Source organism: Tamandua tetradactyla, chromosome 11 (genome assembly GCF_023851605.1).
Source record: "Tamandua tetradactyla isolate mTamTet1 chromosome 11, mTamTet1.pri, whole genome shotgun sequence".
Lineage (NCBI taxonomy): Eukaryota > Metazoa > Chordata > Mammalia > Pilosa > Myrmecophagidae > Tamandua > Tamandua tetradactyla.
This window is the reverse complement of record NC_135337.1, coordinates 61036563-61059645: the sequence shown is the minus strand read 5'-3', so window position 1 is coordinate 61059645 and position 23083 is coordinate 61036563. Positions and strand designations below refer to the sequence as shown.

Genomic DNA, 23083 nt, shown 5'->3' with positions numbered 1-23083 from the left:
CCATGAAACATAGTCCTCTGTTGGGTCTTCTGGCCTTACATAATAGTTCCCATTCTAGCATGCCTCTTTCCTCTACTTCATAATCCTTCCTCTGCTTACTACCAAGGTGATTTATGCTTCCCCACTTCTCTTTGTCTTAGTTTGCTAGAGATGCTATGACAATGACCACACAAGGGATTGGCCTTACAACAGGTATTTATTGTCACAGTTTTAGAGGCTAGAAGTTCAAAATCACCTTATTAGAAAGGCCATGCTTTCTCCAGAGATCAGTAGTGTCCTGGTGCTAGTACTCCCCAGGTACATGGAGACCTCACTCTCCTCTCTGGCTTCTTCTTACTGACTGTCCAAATTTCTTCTCTTTATAAGGTCTCCAGTTATATGGATATAGGCCCATCCTGATTCAGTTTGGCCTCATACAAAATAGTATCTTCGAAGATCCTATTCGTAAATGAGACCACACCTTAATAACAGCATCATCTAAGGTCCTATTTACAAATGGGTTCGCATCCACAGGAATGCAGATTAAGACTTGAATATGTCTTTTGCGGGGATGTGATTCAATCCCCAACAGTCTGGTTTGACCATTGCTTTTTCCAGATTTCTAAGAATCATCCCACAGTGACTCTGGCTCATCTTTTGGGGTCCTTGCTAGGTAGAGTGTTAATCCTTGAGTCCTGAAAAAGTGCCCTTTAGGTTTCAGTTCCAGAAATACCTATAGTTCTGTTGAATAAGGTTACTTGTCACTTACATAATTAATTAAGCATTGCTTCCTTTGATTTGATTGTTAGAAAGCTCAGAATCAAATTTTAGTTATATTTCTATTAAATATAATGTGACTTATTGCATGTCCTTTATGTACTATCCTCACAAAGGCTTCATCTTATTTTCCTTCACTTACTCTTACTTCATACTGAATTTTCCACTTAACATCTATTCCACAACCTACCTGCCCAACACCGCGGTAAGTACTTTACATATATATTATTTCATTTAATCCTGGCTTCCCCTATTGTAGAATCTTGAGCAAAAAAAATGGAATTTCTATAAGCTTTGATTTCTTCATCTGTAAGTAAGGGATAATCATGAGGATTAATGATGATAGTTAACATTACTAGTTATCGGCAGGCATTCAAATGTTATTGCCTAAAATACATCAAAATATCTGACATAATTATTTTATAGAATGTCAGTGTAATAATTTCTGAAAAGATAAATATCAGCTTATTATAAAGGCATTCAACACACAGAACAGAATAAATACTACTAATCTTATTTATTATGGCTTTAATCTAATTGAAGGTTTTTGTGGTTCCTGTAATTAACAGCAATATAATGGAATCAATAAAGCTAAGATATAGCAAATGTCCATATAAAAGGGCTCATTTACATTTTTTATAGGACAAATGAGATGAGGGCCCCCTCCAAGGGCAGTGAGCCCAAGGGTGCTTTACTTCAAAATCTGTTCAGTTTTACGGGAACATCAGATTGCTTTGGACTGACTTACTAGCAACTATAACAAGGCTTATTCTCCTCCAGGGGCTTAGAATACTGTGTTAATAATTAAAACACCTTGTAAGGAAGTGCTAGTCTGACAACCAAGCTCTGAAAAGAGCTCTAGATCAGAGAGCAAGAGACCCACATGCTAGTTTGAGACTCACAATAGTCTGAATAACCTTGTGACAGTCCCTCTAACCTCTCTGAACTTAGATTTCTCCTTGAATTGGATCGTATGATTTTATGATGCCTGTCAGTATCAAAATTTATGAATCTTTATTTTTATAGTATCCATTAAAATTTATTGGCCAAAAATTATTATGTTTGCATTTGATATATGGGATCACTGGAGCAGAAGGCTTAAGTTACTGCCCAAAAGCAATAGGAAAATGAATTATAACAAGAATTAGATTTCATTTCTTCCCAAATACTAATTTTCTGTTATTCTGCTAGGAGGCTAATATCAAAGAATTATATATTCTCAGAGATCGGTAGCACCCAACAATTCAACTCAATTCAACAAATATTGAGTACTGTTATATGTCAAGTACTGGGCTAGTTTCTGAGAATATGGTGCAGGACATACATGGCCAGAACCAATCAATGAAATAGGCACACATATAGGGCACTATGCTAAGCCTTTGGAAGGGAGGGCCACTCTCCCTGTCCTTGAGGACTGTAGTGTATAGTAAAAAAGGCAAGACACCCTCTGAAAAATAAATGACCGAGTGTTAAATGGCTGATATAGGCAGGGAATGTCTGAAGATTTCAGAGACAGGAAATTTCACTGAAAAATCCAGATAGACTTCTTGGAGGAGGTGAGATGTGAGCTGAACCTTGAAGGACAGTGAAAATTCAAAGAGGCAGGAAAGGGTTAGTTTCATTTAGTTGGCATTTAAATCCTTCCCGGAACTGTTACAACTGGGTTTAGCTTTATGTGTGAAATATCTGTGTTGTCCTCATTAGGTTTTAATACAATATCAGACACCTTGCATACTATTTCTTTATATTCAATTGAGCACCACAGACACTTAGGGAGTGCCTACTATGTGTCAGGCATGTCCTGGGTAAACTGTGACGGGGAAGGAAAGATAAGGAAGAAAGAAGAAAGGCGTTAAATATAAAGCTCAGCTGTCAGCTGGCACCCGTCAGCTTCTCCAAGATCTGGATAAACTTGGTTTGAATCTGCAGCCTGTTACCAGGCCTGCGGAAGTATGAAGCCCTTTCAAGAGGGACTCCTCTACCTCATGTCTACTCTGTGCTGCACAATGTTGAAATGAAATTGTTCCTTCACGATTTTCCCATGAGAAGGCCCTCACCAGAGTTACCTGGATTTGGTATCATTTACTAAAGACACAAGCAGTTGTGGAGAGAAATCAGCTCTTCTATATGCTACATGGCAGCTGCTCTCTCTTTCCTTCCTCCTCTCTTCTCGTGGTCTCCGTCCATGATTACCCCTAAAAATTCCACATGCTCCCTCCGTTTACACATAGCAAGTTGCTCCTCCTGTAATGTCCAGGTCCTCCGGTCTCAGTCTTCCTCTGAAAGTACCTTTTAACCTGGTCTGTTACACCTAATTTTCCAGCCTATGTTCCAAACCTAGATGCTTCCATCCCCAAGAGGAATTTTGGCTCCAGCCATTAACAGATGCTGATAAGTCCTTCACCTTGTTATTACAGATAAGTGGATTGATGATAAGAAGGATCAAAGGGCTGTGAAGGGACGGAAGAAGGAGTGTACATCAGTCTGGGAAATGGGTCCTGAAGGGTTTCTTGGCCCTTTCTAAGTGGTCACACTCTTTTCCAGATTCACACATGTATTGCCTGCATCGCTCCTTGGCAACTTGTCCTTTATTGCCTTCTACTGTTATTATATCTCTTTCATCTGTACATGTGTTTATCTCCCTGACCAGATTTTTAGCAGCTCTTGCCCAGCAGGCTTTTCTCATGCCCTCCCAGAAGTCTCACTTTGCTTCACCTTCTAGCACCTCCTGGGTAACGGGCCTCACTGATGGATCTGTTGCTTCTCAACCCATGGGAGCAGTATGATTTGCATAGTTTCACAATAACTTCCTTAAATTTCCCTAAAAATACCACAGAGCGGGAAGTTTTTGTGTTTTGTCTTTTTTAATTACAATAGATTGAAATGCCTCTAAGAATGTATTGAGGATTTAAGCATTTTACTTGAGACTGCTGGGAAGTTTCTCTTGCATTACATTTAGGAGAAACTGGAAAAGACTAAGATGTATTTAAGAACCCACTAGGGACCTGCCATCTGCATATATCCTCACACTCACCCTTGAGGTGAGACTAGGCAATTTGCCAAAAGTCACACCACTACATGACGGGAACTGAAATTTTGACCCAAGACCACCTGGCTTCAAAACTCCATTCTTTTCAGTACACCATATTTCTACAATAATAATGCCCCTTAGAGACATCCAAAATCTCAACATTAATAAGAAGGGTAGTTATGCACCAGGATACAAACTAACCAAGACCCTTCCAGAGTTAGAATCCTAGTGGAGTAGATGGAAATTTGTCTATGAACTTGAACAAATGGCTTCCCCTTTCTGAGCTTCAGGCTGCATATTTGCGCATGCATAATTTCACAGGGTTGCTGTCAACCCTAAATTAATAATATGTGGTGATGAGTCTTTCCACTGAGTGAAAAGAAAGGTCGGGTGGACTCTTCAAAGATTCTGAGTAAGTTGAAATCTCCCTCTTTTCTTTGACAGAGAATAAAAGGGGAGTTGACACTCAAGTCTGACATCAGTTTAGCTTGGTCAGTGTTTTTCAGCTGAGTTAATGTGTTACAGTGTTTGGGGAGGGCGTGCTCTGACTCACACAGGAGCAGATTAATAACCCAACACCACCCAGCAGCAGACATAGTCCTAGAAGGTTGACACTGGTCTCAAAATCTTTGAAGCCCTTCTCCATAGTAACTACTATTCCTCCCCAAATAGGGAGCGCTCAGATTGTTGCTATTGGCCCCAGGTAGGATTACAAAATGCCAGGCACTATACGACATGTTGTACATTCATTATTTAACTTAATCTTTACAACAATCTTAGAAGACAAAATAATATTGCTCCCATTTTACAAATAAGAAAACTGAGGCTTAATGAGGTATTCAAAGTCACACAACTAGGAGCAGGCAGAGCTAAAACCGAGCTCTGCTGAACTGCTAAGCTTGTGCTCTTAGATGCATGAGCCAGCAGGACTCGGACTTGGTGTAACTGAGAGCTCGGCAAGACTGGTTCCCCCTCAAAAATAAATAAATAAATAAATAAATAAACTATTTATTTTATAGTTTATTTAAACTATAAAATAGTTTATAGGGAGCAAATAGGGAGCGCTCAGATTGTTGCTATTGGCCCCAGGTAGGAGGTAACATGGCTTAAGATGTGAGCATTACAAAATGTTGGGAAGTTTATTTATTTATTTATTTATTTATTTTTGAGGGGGAACCAGTCTTGCCGAGCTCTCAGTTACACCAAGTCCGAGTCCTGCTGGCTCATGCATCTAAGAGCACAAGCTTAGCAGTTCAGCACAGCTCGGTTTTAGCTCTGCCTGCTCCTAGTTGTGTGACTTTGAATACCTCATTAAGCCTCAGTTTTCTTATTTGTAAAATGGGAGCAATATTATTTCGTCTTCTAAGATTGTTGTAAAGATTAAGTTAAATAATGAATGTACAACATGTCGTATAGTGCCTGGCATTTTGTAAGCCCTAAGAACAGTTGATTATTTTATTACCAGCAGAGCCTGGGGGCTTGGAGTCCTAAGATGCATGACAATAAAAGAGGAAAGGAAAGAAAGTCTTCCTGTTGCTGGAGGATCGAGTCCAGTGTCACAGATGGGCCCACATGGTCTACAGTAACCTGGCCCCAAGCCTCTACTTTGCCCTGTGGTTAACTGCACACATTCTGTGAAAACTACCTTAGTTCCCTAGGCAGACAGAATTCTTCCTACATTTTCCCAGCTTACTTTGCATATGCTTCTGCCCTTTCCCTGATCACACTATATTCCATTTGTTTATGTATTTATCTCTACTTTACCCACCCCTAGCCTGTGAGTTTATGGATAGTGGGGACCTTGGAGTCACCTTCATATTCTCAGCCATAGGACTCATAAATCTTGGATGGAAGGATGGATGGGTGGATGGATGATGGGGAACATGGGATAATAGTCAGTTAGTAAAGGAAATAGGGCTGGGTACCCAGTGGACTGGGTAAGATAGTCTTTGTTTATTTCACAAGTTTGCATAAGCTGGGTGTGAGCAGAAGTGTAGATGACACATTTGCAGAATTATTGGTCTGGCCAGGGTGCTTGGCAATCTGTGTGCAACTTCCAGGGAAAAGCTTGGCTGGCTGGTGACTGCTGGAAGAGCCAATAGCAGGCAGGACACCCTGGCAACCAAGGAGCCAAGGCAGGATGATGCGTCTAAGTTTTCTGCAGACTGCAAGGTTAGTAGGTTAACTAATCAGCAAGTCCTTTTGGGCGTGGACAGCTGCCAACAGGGCAGACTGACTTGTGGGTAAGGACCATCCTTCCTGTAAACAAGATCTCGAGATTTAGAGATAGAAAGGCTATGTTAAATGTGATTCTCACTGAGGATAGGCCATTTGAAGACAATATCTCAAAGTGCCTAAAATATCAGTTTTTTAGATCATAGGAAGGACAATGTAGAGGGAGATTACATAGTTTGACTTTTCAGAAATCATCCCATTTTCATTTTAATTCTTTATGTTCAAGGAAGCTGAAGATATTTATTGACCACTTATATATACCTTGCATTTTTTTTTTGTTTTGCTTTTGGATGTTTCTTTGATAACATATACGTGATGATCTGCTCACATCATGGTACTGAGACCTCTATTGAAACCTCCACGTTACCATCATGTTACACATAGAAGAACATGATTTGCTATAGCTTAAAAAAAGCCTATCCATTTTTACAGCCTATTCAATTTTTTTTAACTTTTTATTTTGAAATAATTTTAAGCTTACAGAACAGTTGCAAAAATAACACATAAAGAGAATTCCAACATAGCCCCATTCCTCCAGATACCCATATCCACCAGTTTTAACATTTTGCCACCTCACTTAATTATCTGTCTATCTATCTATCTATCTATCTATCTATCTATCTATCTATCTATCTATCTATCATATTCTCTGAATATTTGAGAGACATATCATATTTTGAGCACACATAATACTTCATGTATATATCATAAGAACAAGAATATTCACTTATGTAATCACCTTAGGTATAGTTATAAAGTTCAAGACATTCTACATTTAATATAAAGCTTACATTCTATGTTCCCATTTTTTCTTATCTTCCAAAATGTCCCTTTGAACTTCGTCCTTAGAACCCACATCCAGTATCATGTATCATACTTAATTATCATTATCTCTTTGATTTCTCTTTCTTTTTTTTTAATTGTGGAAACTTATATGAAATGTAAACTTTCCCATCCCAGCGCCTCCCAAGTATATCATTCAATGGGATTAATCACATTCACCATGTTTCAGTACACTCGCCACCTTCCATTACCATACCTTTCCTTTCACTCCCAACAGAAACCTTACTTACACTCATTCTACATGAATTTCCCATTCCCCCACCCCCTCCCTTAGAAGTCTGTACTCTATTTTGTTTCTACGAGTTTGAATATTCTTTGATATTTTCCTTGTGATTACAATGGGGCTTAAATTTAATACCCTATATCTATAACAATCTCATCTGCTTTGTACCAACTTAACTTCAGTAGCATATACAATGGAAATTAAGTTTCTATACCCCCATTCTCCCCCCACCTTTATGTCATTCTTGCCCAAAATTACATACTAATACATTATAAGTTCGGAACCATTGGTTTTTCATTATGTTTTATGCATTTGTCTTTCAGACCCTGTAGGAAGTAAAAAGTGGAGTTACAAACCAAAAAATGCAACAATACTGGTATTTATATTCATCCATGTCATTATCTTTACTGGGGATTTTTATTTTTTCATAAGGCTTCAGTCAATTGTCTACTGTCTTTTCCTGTCAACCTGCAAAAGTCCCTTTATCATTTCTTGTAGGGCTGGTCTAATGATGGCAAAGTCTCTCAGCTTTTGTTTATCTGGGAATGTCTTACTCCCTCCCTCATTTTTGAAAAACAGTTTTACCGGATATAGAATTCTTCTTTAGAAATTTTTGCTTTCAGCACTTTAAATGTCTTCTCGCTGACTTCTTGCCATCTCGGTATCTGATGAGAAAGCAACACTTGATCATATAGAAGCTTCCTTGTAAGTGACACATTGCTTCTCCTTTGTGGTTTTTCAGAATTTGCTATCTTTTGCATTTGATAGTTTGGAGTTCTTTGAATGTCTTGGATTGTACACTTGATACCACACAAGTTCCTCAGGCTCTGTTCACTTTTCTTCATTTATTTTCTCTACTATTCAGACTAGATTATTTCAATTGTCTTACCTTCAAGTTCACTGATTCTTCCTTTCTGCCAGTTCTAATTGGCTGTTGAATGCCTGTAGGGATATTTTACTTTCTATTACTGTGGTCTCCATCTCTGTTTGGCTCCTTTTCATAATTTCCAACTCCGTATTGCTATTCTCTGTTTATGTGTTGTTTTCCTCATCTCCTTTAGTTATTTGTCCATATTTTCCTTTAGCTCTTTGAGATATTTATGACTATCTTTTAAAATAAAGCCTTTGTCTGGTATGCTCCCAGTCTGATCTGCCTCACTGATGGTTTCTAATGCTTCCATGTTATCATTTTCCTGGGCCATTGCTTCTTGTTTCTTTGTACATTTTGTAATCTTTTGATGAAACCTGGACATCTTAATATTTTAATGTGTAATTGCAGGAATTTGGACTCAGGGACATCTATTCCTTAAATTTGTATGCAGCTATTATTATGACAGAGGTTTCCTTGAGTGCCAGGAGCTTTAAAAAAAAAAAAGGGAAAAGAAAAAAGAAAATGTCCCAGACTTTGAAGACTGACATGTGTGAGTGCTCTCCTTCAGGGCTTATCCATACAATGAGTTTGGAGAATAGCTCCAGGCCCAAGCTTAGGCACCTCCCTGGTGCCTTCTGTGCCTGAATCTCATCTGGCATGCACATTTGGCCTGAGGAATTGCTGTTTACACAGGTTTGAATGTCCAAATGTCTGCTCTTCCCTAGGAAAACAATTTACTCATGGTCTAGGGACTGCACTGTATGTCCTATAGCCAGCAATACCTTGCCCCAGCAGCGACTTAACTACTTTCCCATGTGTTCTGTAGGAGAACTACACAGGGCAGGCTCTGGGGCGGCAAGTCCCTCAGGTCACCGCCAGACAGGTTGGGTCAGACGTACATGCTCCCAGTATGTGCAGGAGATTATTCTGTCCTCTCTGGAACCAGGACCAGGAGTGTGCATTAGAGGTAGCCTGGAGAGGGATGGAAGAGAGGCCAGCCAGGGTGTTTCAAGATTCTACCACTTGAATCAGGCTCACCCTGTTACTAGTCTTTTACTTGTTTTCTGAAACTCTGAAAGGATGTTTATGCCAACTCTTGCTGGTTGTTCAAAGGTTCTGTGGATGGATCGAGCCTTGAAGCTCATCACTCCACCATCTTTATATCTTATACTTTTAAAAAGAATTATGTCCTAGAGTTGGCTCCCACAGGCTCATGATAGTGATGATGTGTATAACTTCTCAAGTCTGCATTAGGTGATTTTGGATGGCATCTTAAAATTAGCCACAGTGGGAATATTTATACCACAGAAATTGGGAAACACTACAAACCAGGTTTCTCTCCTTAACTCTGCCTGAGAGCTGACTGTTGAACATTTACAAGCACAATTCTGAGTTGAAAATGAATGACCCCTATATTCCTTCCAACACCCCTACTTTGTGGACAGTAAACTTGTTTAGAGAGTTTAAATAGCTAACTTGTTACAAGTTTTCGTGACAAAGACATGATGAAAATTCAGGCCATCCACCTCCAAAGTTCATTCATTTAACCGTTTAAAGCTTTACAGCACTTTTTCTTTTTAAAACTTTTTTATACATCAGAAAATACTATTATAGCTCTTAATTTCAAGATTTCAAAGTCCTAGTTGTTTATGTCTGTCAACCACCTAATTTTCCAGCATTTTCTTATCATCTGTAATAGTCAGGTTTATGTGTCAACTTGGCCAGGTGGTGTTGCCTGGTTGTCTGGTCAGGCAAGCACTGGCCTGGCTATTACTATGAGGACATTTCATGGACTTAAATCATGACCATGTTGGCTGCATGCACGGCTGATTACATCTGCAATCAACTAAGGGGAGTGTCTTCTGCAATGCGTGATGCTTAATCTAATCACCAGAAGACTTTTAAGGAGGATTCAGAGGAGACAATCACTCTTTCTGCTTCAGCCAACCAGTCTCTCCTGAGAGTTTGTTGAGACCTTCATTGAGGCCTGCCCTACAGACCTTGAACTCTTACATCCCCACAGTTGTGTGAGGCACTTTTATAAATCTTATATTTACAGATATCTCCTGCTGATTCTGTTTCTCTAGAGAACTCCAGCTAATACACCATCTTTTGAGACAACTGACCTAATGTTGCTCACATCTCTCCCACTTGCTTGAAGCCTTTCTTTTCCATGCTTTTGGCAATTCCACCCATCCCACTGCCTCCATGGAGAGGGGTGCAACTAGCACTGTGTGCTTATCAAGGTGCTATGGTGTTGACAAAAACTATGCTGGCATAGAAAATAGGATATTAGGGAAAGACATTAAAATAGTACAAAATGTGTACAAAAAGCACATTAAATAAAAGTTCTAGAAAGCACAGGAAAAACATATCTATAAGCTTTACAAACATGTCCACAGAGATGATCTTCCTCCTAGTTCACCTCCTTCAATAGTCCAAGAGACAAAGTTGGGGCATCTCGACCTCCTGAAAACAAACTGTGTCCCAAGAATTAGGCCACAAAGACTGTGTCTCTCTAAAACATTTAGACAAGCCCTTATGTACTTCCTTTAATGTCCTCTGTACTTAAATTCTCTCTCATTTCAGTTTCTCAAGTTTGGAAAAATGTTTAACTATTTGGCTTTCTTACAATTATCTCAAAGCTTAAGGGTATTTTTGGGGTATATGGAACAAGACTTTCTTCTATAAAGTGAGAGGATGGAACAAAAAATATATCTCACTCTGTACTGTCCCACAGACCTGCCCACTTGTCAAAGGAAAAGGGAACTCTGTTTTGATTTAGAGGACTAGACACAATATTGCATATACTGAAAATAAGATTTCACAATTTATGTAATAAAAATTCATGTGCTGCAGTGGTTAGGGATTGAAGCACTGGTGTCCCATGGTCCTGTGTTAGAGTCTTGGCTGTGCCCAGTACTGTGGCCTGAACACAGTCCCCCACCTCTCTAAGGATTGAGTGTCTCATCTGCAACGTGCAGGTTATAACACTGACCTCAGAGGACAGTGGTGAGATTTGAGTGCCCAACAGGGCTTAGGGTCTCAAAAGAGTTGGTTCTTTGTTTCCTTATTTATTGTAAGCATCCATAACCCCCACAGGCCTCCTCCATTAAGGATTCTCCAAAGAACAGTCCAGACGATTTCTCCTTTCTGTACATTCTTAAAATAGTTGATGAAAATATAATTCATGTATATAAGCTTTCATTCAATAATCTTTAAGTCCTTTGAGGGCAGTGGCAGTGTTCAGCCTTCCTGTGGTCCTCAGAGCCTGAGACAGCCACACACATAATGGGCCTTCAAGGAACATTCAGTAAATTAAATGACTGAGAAAAAAATTTGGGGCCCTGGCAAAAGCACTGGATTTGTTGTCATAAAATTTGGGTTCAACCCCGCGTTTGGACCCCCGGGCCGGCTGGCACTCTTCCAAGACGCTTCGGCTGCCAAACTCCCCTACGGCGAGAGTTTTCCAGAGTTAAAGGACCCACAGCAACTTTTACTAGTGGATCCCGTACACAAATGTGTGCCACGAGCGCCACCTACTGGGCAGGATAAGAAAAACAGAACCCAGAGATTTCGCAGAAAAATCTTACAACCTGTGGGGTCCAACACTCAGGGAAATCTAACTAAATGCCCAGATGCCAGCAGAAGATAACAGATCACGCTCAGAAAATTGAAAATATGGTCCAGTCAAAGGAACAAACCAATAGTTCAAATGAGATACAGGAGCTGAAACAACTAATGCTGAATATACGAACAGAAATGGAAAACCTCTTCAAAAACGAAATCGATAAATTGAGGGAGGACATGAAGAAGACATGGGCTGAACATAAAGAAGAAATAGAAAAACTGAAAAAACAAATCACAGAGCTTATGGAAGTGAAGGATAAAGTAGAAAAGATGGAAAAACTATGGATACCTACAATGATAGGTTTAAAGAGACAGAAGATAGAATTAGTGATTTGGAGGATACAACATCTGAATTCCAAAAAGAAACAGAAACTATCCGGAAAAGAATGGAAAAATTTGAACAGGGTATCAGGGAACTCAAGGACAATATGAACCGCACAAATATTCGTGTTGTGGGTGTCCCAAAGGAGAAGAGAAGGGAAAAGGAGGAGAAAAACTAATGGAAGAAATTATCACTGAAAATTTCCCAACTCTTATGAAAGACCTAAAATTACAGATCCAAGAAGTGCAGTGCACCCCAAAGAGATTAGACCCAAATAGGCGTTCCCCAAGACACTTATTAGTTAGAATGTTGGAGGTCAAGGAGAAAGAGAGGATCTTGAAAGCAGCGAGAGAGAAGCAATCCATCACATACAAGGGAAACCCAATAAGACTATGTGTAGATTTCTCAGCAGAAACCATGGAAGCTAGAAGACAGTGGGATGATATATTTAAGTTACTAAAAGAGAAAAACTGCCAACCAAGACTCCTATATCCAGCAAAATTGTCCTTCAAAAATGAGGGAGAAATTAAAACATTCTCAGACAAAAAGTCACTGAGAGAATTTGTGACCAAGAGACCAGCTCTGCAAGAAATACTAAAGGGAGCACTAGAGTCAGATACAAAAAGACAGAAGAGAGAGGTATGGAGAAGAGTGTAGAAAGAAGGAAAGTCAGATATGATATATATAATACAAAAGACAAAATGGTAGAGGAAAATATTATCCAAATAGTAATAACTCTAAATGTTAATGGACTGAATTCCCCACTCAAAAGACATAGACTGGCAGAATGGATTAAAAAACAGGATCCTTCTATATGCTGTCTACAGGAAACGCATCTTAGACCCAAAGATAAATATAGGTTGAAAGTGAGAGGTTGGGAAAAGATATTTCATGCAAATAACAACCAGAAAAGAGCAGGAGTGGCTATACTAATATCCAACAAATTAGACTTCAAATGTAAAACAGTTAAAAGAGACAAAGAAGGACACTATATACTAATAAAAGGAACAATTAAACAAGAAGACATAACAATCATAAATATTTATACACTGAACCAGAATGCCCCAAAATACGTGAGGAATACACTGTAAACACTGAAAAGGGAAATAGACACATATACCATAATAGTTGGAGACTTCAATTCACCACTCTCATCAATGGACAGAACATCTAGACAGAGGATCAATAAAGAGATAGAGAATCTGAATATTACTATAAATGAGCTAGACTTAACAGACATCTATAGGACATTACATCCCACAACAGCAGGATAAACCTTTTTTTCAAGTGCTCATGGATCATTCTCAAAGATAGACCATATGCTGGGTCACAAAGCAAGTCTTAACAAATTTAAAAAGATTGAAATCATACACAACACTTTCTCGGATCATAAAGGAATGAAGTTGGAAATCAATAATAGGCGGAGTGCCAGAAAATTCACAAATACATGGAGGCTCAACAACACACTCTTAAACAACAAGTGGGTCAAAAAAGAAATTGCAAGAGAAATTAGTAAATACCTAGAGGCGAATGAAAATGAAAACACAACATATCAAAACTTATGGGACACAGCAAAGGCAGTGCTAAGAGGGAAATTTATTGCCCTAAATGCCTTTATCAGAAAAGAAGAAAAGGCAAAAATGCAGGAATTAACTGTCCACTTGGAAGAACTGGAGAAAGAACAGCAAACTAATCCCAAAGCAAGCAAAAGGAAAGAAATAACAAAGATCAGAGCAGAAATAAATGAAATTGAAAACACGAAAACAATAGAGAAAATCAATAAGACCAGAAGTTGGTTCTATGAGAAAATCAATAAGATTGATGGGCCCTTAGCAAGATTGACAAAAAGAAGAAGAGAGAGGATGCAAATAAATAAGATCAGAAATGGAAGAGGAGACATAACTACTGACCTCACAGAAATAAAGGAGGTAATAACAGGATACTATGAACAACTTTACGCTAATAAATACAACAACATAGATGAAATGGACGGGTTCCTGGAAAGACATGAACAACCAACTTTGACTCAAGAAGAAATAGATGACCTCAACAAACCAATCACAAGTAAAGAGATTGAATTAGTCATTCAAAAGCTCCCTAAAAAGAAAAGTCCAGGACCAGACGGCTTCACATGTGAATTCTATCAAACATTCCAGAAGGAATTAGTACCAACTCTCCTCAAACTCTTCAAAATAATCGAAGTGGAGGGAAAACTACCTAATTCATTCTATGAAGCCAACATCACCCTCATACCAAAACCAGGCAAAGATATTACGAAAAAAGAAAACTACAGACCAATCTCTCTAATGAATATAGATGCAAAAATCCTCAATAAAATTCTAGCAAATCGTATCCAACAACACATTAAAAGAATTATACATCATGACCAAGTAGGATTCATCCCAGGTATGCAAGGATGGTTCAACATAAGAAAATCAATTAATGTAATAAACCACATCAAATCAAAGCAGAAAAATCACATGATCATCTCAATTGATGCAGAGAAGGCATTTGACAAGATTCAACATCCTTTCCTGTTGAAAACACTTCAAAAGATAGGAATACAAGGGAACTTCCTTAAAATGATAGAGGGAATATATGAAAAACCCACAGCTAATATCATCCTCAATGGGGAAAAATTGAAAACTTTCCCCCTAAGATCAGGAACAAGACAAGGATGTCCACTATCACCACTATTATTCAACATTGTGTTAGAAGTTCTAGCCAAAGCAATTAGACAAGAAAAAGAAATACAAGGCATCAAAATTGGAAAGAAAGAAGTAAAACTATCACTGTTTGCAGACGATATGATACTATACGTCGAAAACCCGGGAAAATCCACAACAAAACTACTAGAGCTAATAAATGAGTACAGCAAAGTAGCAGGCTACAAGATCAACATTCAAAAATCTGTAGCTTTTCTATACACTAGTAATGAACAAGCTGAGGGGGAAATCAAGAAATGAATCCCATTTACAATCGCAACTAAAAGAATAAAATACCTAGGAATAAATTTAACCAAAGAGACAAAAAGCCTATATAAAGAAAACTACAAAAAACTGCTAAAAGAAATCACAGAAGACCTAAATAGATGGAAGGGCATACCGTGTTCATGGATTGGAAGACTAAATATAATTAAGATGTCAATCCTACCTAAACTGATCTACAGATTCAATGCAATACCAATCAAAATCCCAACAACTTATTTTTCAGAATTAGAAAAACCAATAAGCAAATTTATCTGGAAGGGCAGGGTGCCCCGAATTGCTAAAAACATCTTGAGGAAAAAAAACGGAGCTGGAGGTCTCGCGCTGCCTGACTTTAAGGCATATTATGAAGCCACAGTGGTCAAAACAGCATGGTATTGGCATAAAGATAGATATATCGACCAATGGAATCGAATAGAGTGCTCAGATATAGACCCTCTCATCTATGGACATTTGATCTTTGATAAGGCAGTCAAGCCAACTCACCTGGGACAGAACAGTCTCTTCAATAAATGGTGCCTAGAGAACTGGATATCCATATATAAAAGAATGAAAGAAGACCCGCACCTCACACCTTATACAAAAGTTAACTCAAAATGGATCAAAGATCTAAACATTAGGTCTAAGACCATAAAACAGTTAGAGGAAAATGTAGGGAGATATCTTATGAATCTTACAACTGGAGGTGGTTTTATGGACCTTAAACCTAAAGTAAAAGCACTGAAGAAAGAAATAAATAAATGGGAGCTCCTCAAAATTAAACACTTTTGTGCATCAAAGAACTTCATCAAGAAAGTAGAAAGACAGCCTACACAATGGGAGATAATATTTGGAAATGACATATCAGATAAAGGTCTAGTATCCAGAATATATAAAGAGATTGTTCAACTCAACAACAAAAAGACAGCCAACCCAATTACAAAATGGGAAAAAGACTTGAACAGACACCTACCAGAAGAGGAAATACGGATGGCCAAGAGGCACATGAAGAAATGCTCAATGTCCCTGGCCATTAGAGAAATGCAAATCAAAACCACAATGAGATATCATCTCACATCCACCAGAATGGCCATTATCAACAAAACAGAAAATGACAAGTGCTGGAGAGGATGCGGAGAAAGAGGCACACTTATCCACTGTTGGTGGGAATGTCAAATGGTGCAACCACTGTGGAAGGCAGTTTGGCGGTTCCTCAAAAAGCTGAATACAGAATTGCCATACGACCCAGCAATACCATTGCTAGGTATCTACTCAAAGGACTTAAGGGCAAAGACACAAACGGACATTTGCACACCAATGTTTATAGCAGCGTTATTTACAATTGCAAAGAGATGGAAACAGCCAAAATGTCCATCAACAGAAGAATGGCTAAATAAACTGTGGTATATACATACGATGGAATATTATGCAGCTTTAAGACAAGATAAACTTATGAAGCATGTAATAACATGGATGGACCTAGAGAATATTATGCTGAGTGAGTCCAGCCAAAAACTAAAGGACAAATACTGTATGGTCCCACTGTTGTGAACGGACATTCGAGAATAAACTTGAAATATGTCATTGGTAACAGAGTCCAGCAGGAGTTAGAAACAGGGTAAGATAATGGGTAATTGGAGCGGAAGGGATACAGACTGTGCAACAGGACTAGATACAAAAACTCAAAAATGGACAGCACAATAATACCTAATTGTAAAGTAATCATGTTAAAACACTGAATGAAGCTGCATCTGAGCTATAGGGTTTTTTTGTTGTTGTTTTTTACTATTATTACTACTTTTATTTCTTTTCTCTATATTAACATTTTATATCTTTTTCTGTTGTGTTGCTAGTTCCTCTAAACTGATGCAAATGTACTAAGAAACGATGATCATGCATCTATGTGATGATGTTAAGAATTACTGAATGCATATGTAGAACGGTATGATTTCTAAATGTTGTGTTATTTTCTTTTTTTTTTCTTTTTTTCTTTCTTTCCGTTAATAAAAAAAAAAAAAAAAATTTTGGGTTCTAGTTCTGGTCTCACATACTCCAGTGTTGTGACACTGGGCAAGAAATGTCAATGAGACTCTGTTCATCAATCTTAAATTTGGTCTAATAGGCCTGTCCAACTTGTTTTCAGGATGGAGCTGCAGGGACATTCAAAGGTAACACTACTTGGTAATTGCTAAAGTGCTAAACATGAACCTACTCCGATTCCCGTGTTGTGTCTTGAATCTACACAAGCAACCAAATTCTCTTTATGGTGGTTTTATTCTAGGCTGTTGATAAATGCACCTTCATTCTGATGCTAGAAGGGGGCAGAGTTGGGGGGAAAAACCTTTTGGATGCCAATCATTTACAGTCAGACCATAGTCCCAACCAATTAACCAATTACACCTAAAGTTAAAGCCCATCTGCGACCTACTGTTTGGGTTAGGAGACTGACAGATTCTTAGTGGTAAATTTGAAATACAACAAGGCTTATGCTCAAAACTCCCATTGATAATTATGGGACTAGAGAGTAACTGTGATTCATAATATATCTTATTTAAAGGGAAGCTGATGATATTAAATATTTGATGTCAAACAATCAGACATCACTGAAATGCCATAAGTGGAACTAAATAGCATTGAGTTAGGAGAATATGATGGTCTATTTCAATAACACCTCCCAACGTGAGAAGCCTAGAGATATTTCAAAATCTTGTTGTGCCTGTGCACATTTATTTTTGTTTATTAAATGAAGAAGTAGATTCTTTATGATGAGAAATCACTAAAAGAGGACAATATACACAGACACATCAACCAAAACATTTCCCCTAAAATTTGTATTCTTCCTTTCTTCTCACTATGGATATAAAAATTAATTACTCTTGTTGAGCTACTTAAAATTACAAAATCTCTTATTGCTTTTGCTTTACAAAAAAGAAAAAGTAATATTGGACTTTTATTTCCCTCAAAATAACCATTTACGACAACTTTAAACATTCATAAAACATTCTTGGTTAGAATTTTTCCAATCACATAAGCACACAAAAAAGTCTCTCCCTTATTCTTACCCCACATTCATTTACTTATCAACTGCTGTCACTTCTTCCTTTAAATACTTGAAATACTATTGTCCCTTTCCTTCCAGTCCCATCATACCCACCCTTTTCAGGCCCTGTTAAAGCAGACTACACTGAGGCACTGATATCCTAGCTGCTTCTTTAAATCGATACTCCAGTACATCTTGCACATTCTTTTTTTTTATTATTTAATTTTATTGTGAAATATAACACATATACAAAAAAAGCAATAAATTTTAAAGTACATTGAAACTAGTAGTTATAGAACAGATTTTAGAGTTTGGTATGGGTTTTAGTTCCACAATTATAGGTTCTTCCTTCTAGCTGCCTTTTTTTATTTTTAAATACTAGATTTTCATTGTAAAAGCAAAACAAGTTCATGATAAAAATTTAAAGAGAACAAAAGGGTAAAAATTAAAATGGCATTCCAACTACAAGGAGTAAAATCACTATTAGGAGTTTCTAGCATTTATTTTCTGAAATGTCCAATAAGTCTGCATCTCAAGAACATGTTTTTTGTTATTGTTTTTTTTAACTTTTTTATCGTATGGTATAACATACATACAAAGCAAAGAAATAAAAAGCAATTGTTTTGGGGTGTCTGGGTGGCTCAGTGGTGGAATACCCGCCTTCCATGTGGGAGACCTGGGTTCAATTCCCAAACCAAGCATCTAAAAAATAAAGCAATAGCTTTCAAAGCACTCTTCAACAAGCAGGACAGATTCCAGGGTCTGTCATGGGCTACCACATGATCCTCTCAGATTTTTCCTTCTAGCTGCTCTAGAATATAGGAGGCTAGAAGTCGTAAATATTTTTTTATCACCACAATCAACTTTTTATCTTTCTTTTCTGTGAAAAATCACATATATATAACAAAGCAATAAATTTCAAAGCACAGCACCACAATGAGTTGTAGAACATATTTCAGAGTATGACATGGGTTGCAATTCCACAGTTTTAGGTTTTTACTTCTAGCTGCTCTAAGATACTGGAGACTAAGAGAGATCAATTTAATGATTCAGCAATCATATTCGCTTCTTAAATCCTACCTTCTCTGTATAACTCCACCAACCCCCTTTGATGTTTCCATCCCTCTCTTTAGGGCCCATCTGGCACATTCTTAAATGCATAAAATGCAAAATCTTTGAGGACTGGGGCTAGGTCTTGCATGTCCTTGTATTGTAGACACTCTGACCACAGTTCCTAAATCGAAAGTCTAGATACGTATCTGGAAAGTACTTTCACAACGGGGGAAAAGAAGAACCTGAAACTGCGCTTTTCCCTCTCCATCTGTGGTGACTGTATCTAATCAAGGCATTCTAATCCTCCTTGGTAGACATGACATACATATGAGTTGATTGCCTACTCTGCCTAGAACAGAGGCTGTGAACTGCCAGATAAAGGTCAAATACCACGCAGGGTAATGTTTTTTTTTTTTTTGGCTAACACATTGTTTTTATAAATTTGAACTGCTTGCCAACATTTGAAAATTGGTGACTTCACATAAAAATCAAGCTTCTGTAAGAAATCTGAAGATCTAAGAACATTGGATTCTTAGAACTCTGCTTATGCAAAAGCCCTCCAGAGTGGGGAAATCTAACAAAGTTGGAGAGCTGAAGGATTTAGTAATGAAAACCATTGCACAGAAAAGGACAATAAGGAAACTTGCCCATCTTGACCTTGGCAGCTAGTAAAGAAAAGTTGTACTTTTCTTCTTACGCTCTCACGTGATACTTCTCATTCACAAACATTATCCCCACACATGTTGGTTTGCAGCCCAATTTACCCTACTCATATAGTTTAAAAAAAAAAAACTCACAGAGAGATATTATTTTGGTCCTGGGTGAGTACAATCTTGGGCAATATATTATAAGAAAACACACATGATTTCTGGATGAAGACTATGTCAATTCCTTTGCCCCATGCCTCAAAGACATTGTAGACAAAATTCCAAGGAACACAAACTGAGTCCAAAGCCACAAAACACATAAAGAAGGCACAATGAGTAACAGCTACAGCAACAGCTGGCAAAGATCAGACCTGCTAAATATTAAGATACGGTATGATAAGACACAGAATATTAAATAAGAATGGCTACTGCTAATTTGGCTCAACAAATCTTTTTGAGTATCTTTTATTTTCAGGTTCTCTTCTCAGCTCTGGGGATAAAGTGGTGATTCTGTGAAAACACAGAATCATCCCAGACCCTAAGGAGCTTCCATTGTAGGAGGAGGACACAAGCAAACAACTGAGAAAAATATATGACAGGTGGTGAAAAAAATAAAGCTCAGAGAGGGATATGGGGTAGAATGGTAGGAGAGAACTGACTGCCCTTGGAACTGCCTGGGGATTAGCTGTGGGTTTGGAAGGTGACCTGAGAGTTCTGGGCTCGCGTGGGACTGACACAAACAGGAACAAAGGTCTAATGAGATGGTGCAGTGGAAAGACTGTACAGGCAAGGGGGGAGGGAGCGGGTCTCTTCCAATAAGCCTACAGAATCTTGGTCTCCCTCACCATTCCTGAGGACACTTATATGAGGGATACGAAAGGAATGTTCTCGTCTGAAGCCCAGGTTACTCCAGGGACCCTCTTGCTTCCTGCTGATGGAGGCTTAGAGGCCAGGCGAGAGGTAGCCTGACCTTTAAACTCTTTAACTAAATAGAAGTCTTGAAAATTGGAGCAAGAAACAACAGACAATACAAAATTATCCAAGCAGCTCTGCAAAAGGAATGAAAAATATAATAGAAATGAAAAATTCAAATTAAAAAGGAGATTCAATCCTGCCTAAGAATTTGTGAATTGAAAGACAGAGATAACTATCCTAAACACAGCCTAGAGGGTAAAATAGACAATATGAAATAGAGATTACGGGACTTGGACTTAGAATGGGCAGGTCGAATATACATGCAATCAGAATTCCTAAAGGAAATCATAGAGAAAATGAGGGAGGGGAAATATTCAAAGAGATAGTGACCAGGAATTTTCCAGTATTGTTGAAAGTCACTACTTACCTGGCCACTGTAGGCTTTTGAGTTTTTGACCCTTTGGCTATAAGTGTTTTTATTAAATCATCTTCCAGAAATATATCCTTCTTTGAATACTACTTAACAGTTTACAAAGTGCTTTTACATACAGAAGTCTATGCAACATATTTTTAGATTTACTGGAAGCCTTGGATTGGCTTCCCTGATAGGAACTGAAATAATCTCTGGGCATGTATCAGCACGAAGGCCAGTTTCTTTAAAATAGAATAGAAAGTGGACAACCAAAGCTATAGGCTGAGCCCCCAATCTTGGGGTTTGTTCATATGAAACTTAATCCCACAAAGGATAGGTCAAGCCTACTTAAAATTATGCCTAAGAGTCACCCCCCAAGAGAACCTCTTTTGTTGCTCAGATGTGGCCTCTCTCTCTCCAGTCAACACAACAGGCAAACTCACTGCCCTCCCCTTCTCTACATGGGACATGACTCCCAGGGGTGTGGACCTTCCTGGCAACGTGGGACAGAAATCCTAGAATGAGCTGGGACTCAGCATCAAGGGATTGAGAAAACCTTCTCGATCAAAAGGGGGAAGAACAAAATGAAACAAAATAAAATGTCAGTGGCTGAGAGATTCCAAACAGAGTCAAAAGGTTATCCTGGAGGTTATTCTTAGGCATTAAATAGACATCACCTTATTAGTCAAGATGTAATGGAGAGGCTGGAGGGAACTGCCTGAAAAGGTAGAGCTGTGTTCCAGTAGCCATGTTTCTTGAAGATGATTGTATAATGACATAGCTTTCACAATGTGACTGTGCGATTGTGAAAACCTTGTGTCTGATGCTCCTTTTATTTACCTTATCAACAGACGAGTAAAACATACGGAATAAAAATAAATAATAGGAGGAACAAATGTTAAACTCAGATTGAAATGCTAGTGATCAATGACAGGGAGGGGTAAGGGGTATGGTATGTATGATTTTTTTCTGTTGTCTTTTTCTTTTTCTGAATAGATGCAAATGTTCTAAGAAATGATTATGATGATGACTATGCAACTATGTGATGATATTGTGAGTTACTGATTATATATGTAGAACGGAATGATCATAAGTTAAGAATGTTTGCGTTGTTACATTTTAAAAAAAAATTTTAAACTTAATTTAAAAAATGGAATAAGAAAGTTTCTCATGACCAAACATACTGATGAAAATGATGGTGCACTCTAGGTGTGGTGGACATGGTAGTTATACCAGTGACTTTGGTTGATTCTCTGCAGTTTTCATTTCAACACTCTTTTGGGATATTTCACTTGCAAATTTTCCTATCCTTTGTTTCTATCTTCCGAGGAATGATCTTGGGATCACCAAGCACAGCGGATTAAGTGATGAGCCCTAATTTCACCATGATCCTGGTAGTTCCATAAACCACTTCCTCCATTTGATATGTGAATAAAGTCCAAAATGTCTTAGCATGACATAATAAGCAATTTCTTTGTCTTCTGTCACTGCCCACCTCTACAGCCCACCTCTCAGAACAGGCACATACAACTCACAATTTCCCCCAAATAAATGAATGCACACAAGAGTCTCAGGCCTCTGTGCTTTTGCACAAGAAATTTCTCTCTGACTCTCCCTGGCTCTTCCATACTTCTCCAATACTCCCCCCTAACATCCCCTTACCTAAAATCTGTGGACCTCAAGAAGGTCTACTATCCTTCAGGACTCTCCTCAAACTGGGCACCAGGTTGCTCAAGACTCTCTCAGCAGCTACTGCACCCTGTGCTATAACGCATTCACCTCTGGGTTCTCACATGTTTGGCATGGCATGGGAGTCCAACAAATTCTTGGGGGAACCAATGGTACAGAAAGTCTGGGGAAAACTCTGGGAAAAAAACATGAAGTTTAAAAGGTCGCCCTTAAACAATCCTCATGTTCGGACACAGCCATACCATTTATAGGAAAATCTCCTACGTAAATAATTGAATGTGCTCAAAGATTTAGCCAGAAGTCTGCCCGCTTCAATGCAAAATCTGACAGTTTTGAATCCTTCAATTGGGCTGAGGTTAAATAAATGTACAATGGAATACTAAATAGCCATTTAAAGACACTTGCGGAACAAATTCAATAACATATTTTAGGGAAAAGAAAAAGTTACAA

The 23083-nt window shown here is 38.3% G+C and overlaps 1 protein-coding gene across 1 annotated transcript in view; it reads right to left on the bottom strand.

Annotated features, from left to right (window-relative positions):
* JAK1 (Janus kinase 1) overlaps positions 1-23083 on the bottom strand; it is a 229322-nt gene that overhangs the window by 125402 nt on the left and 80837 nt on the right. The window lies entirely within an intron of this gene.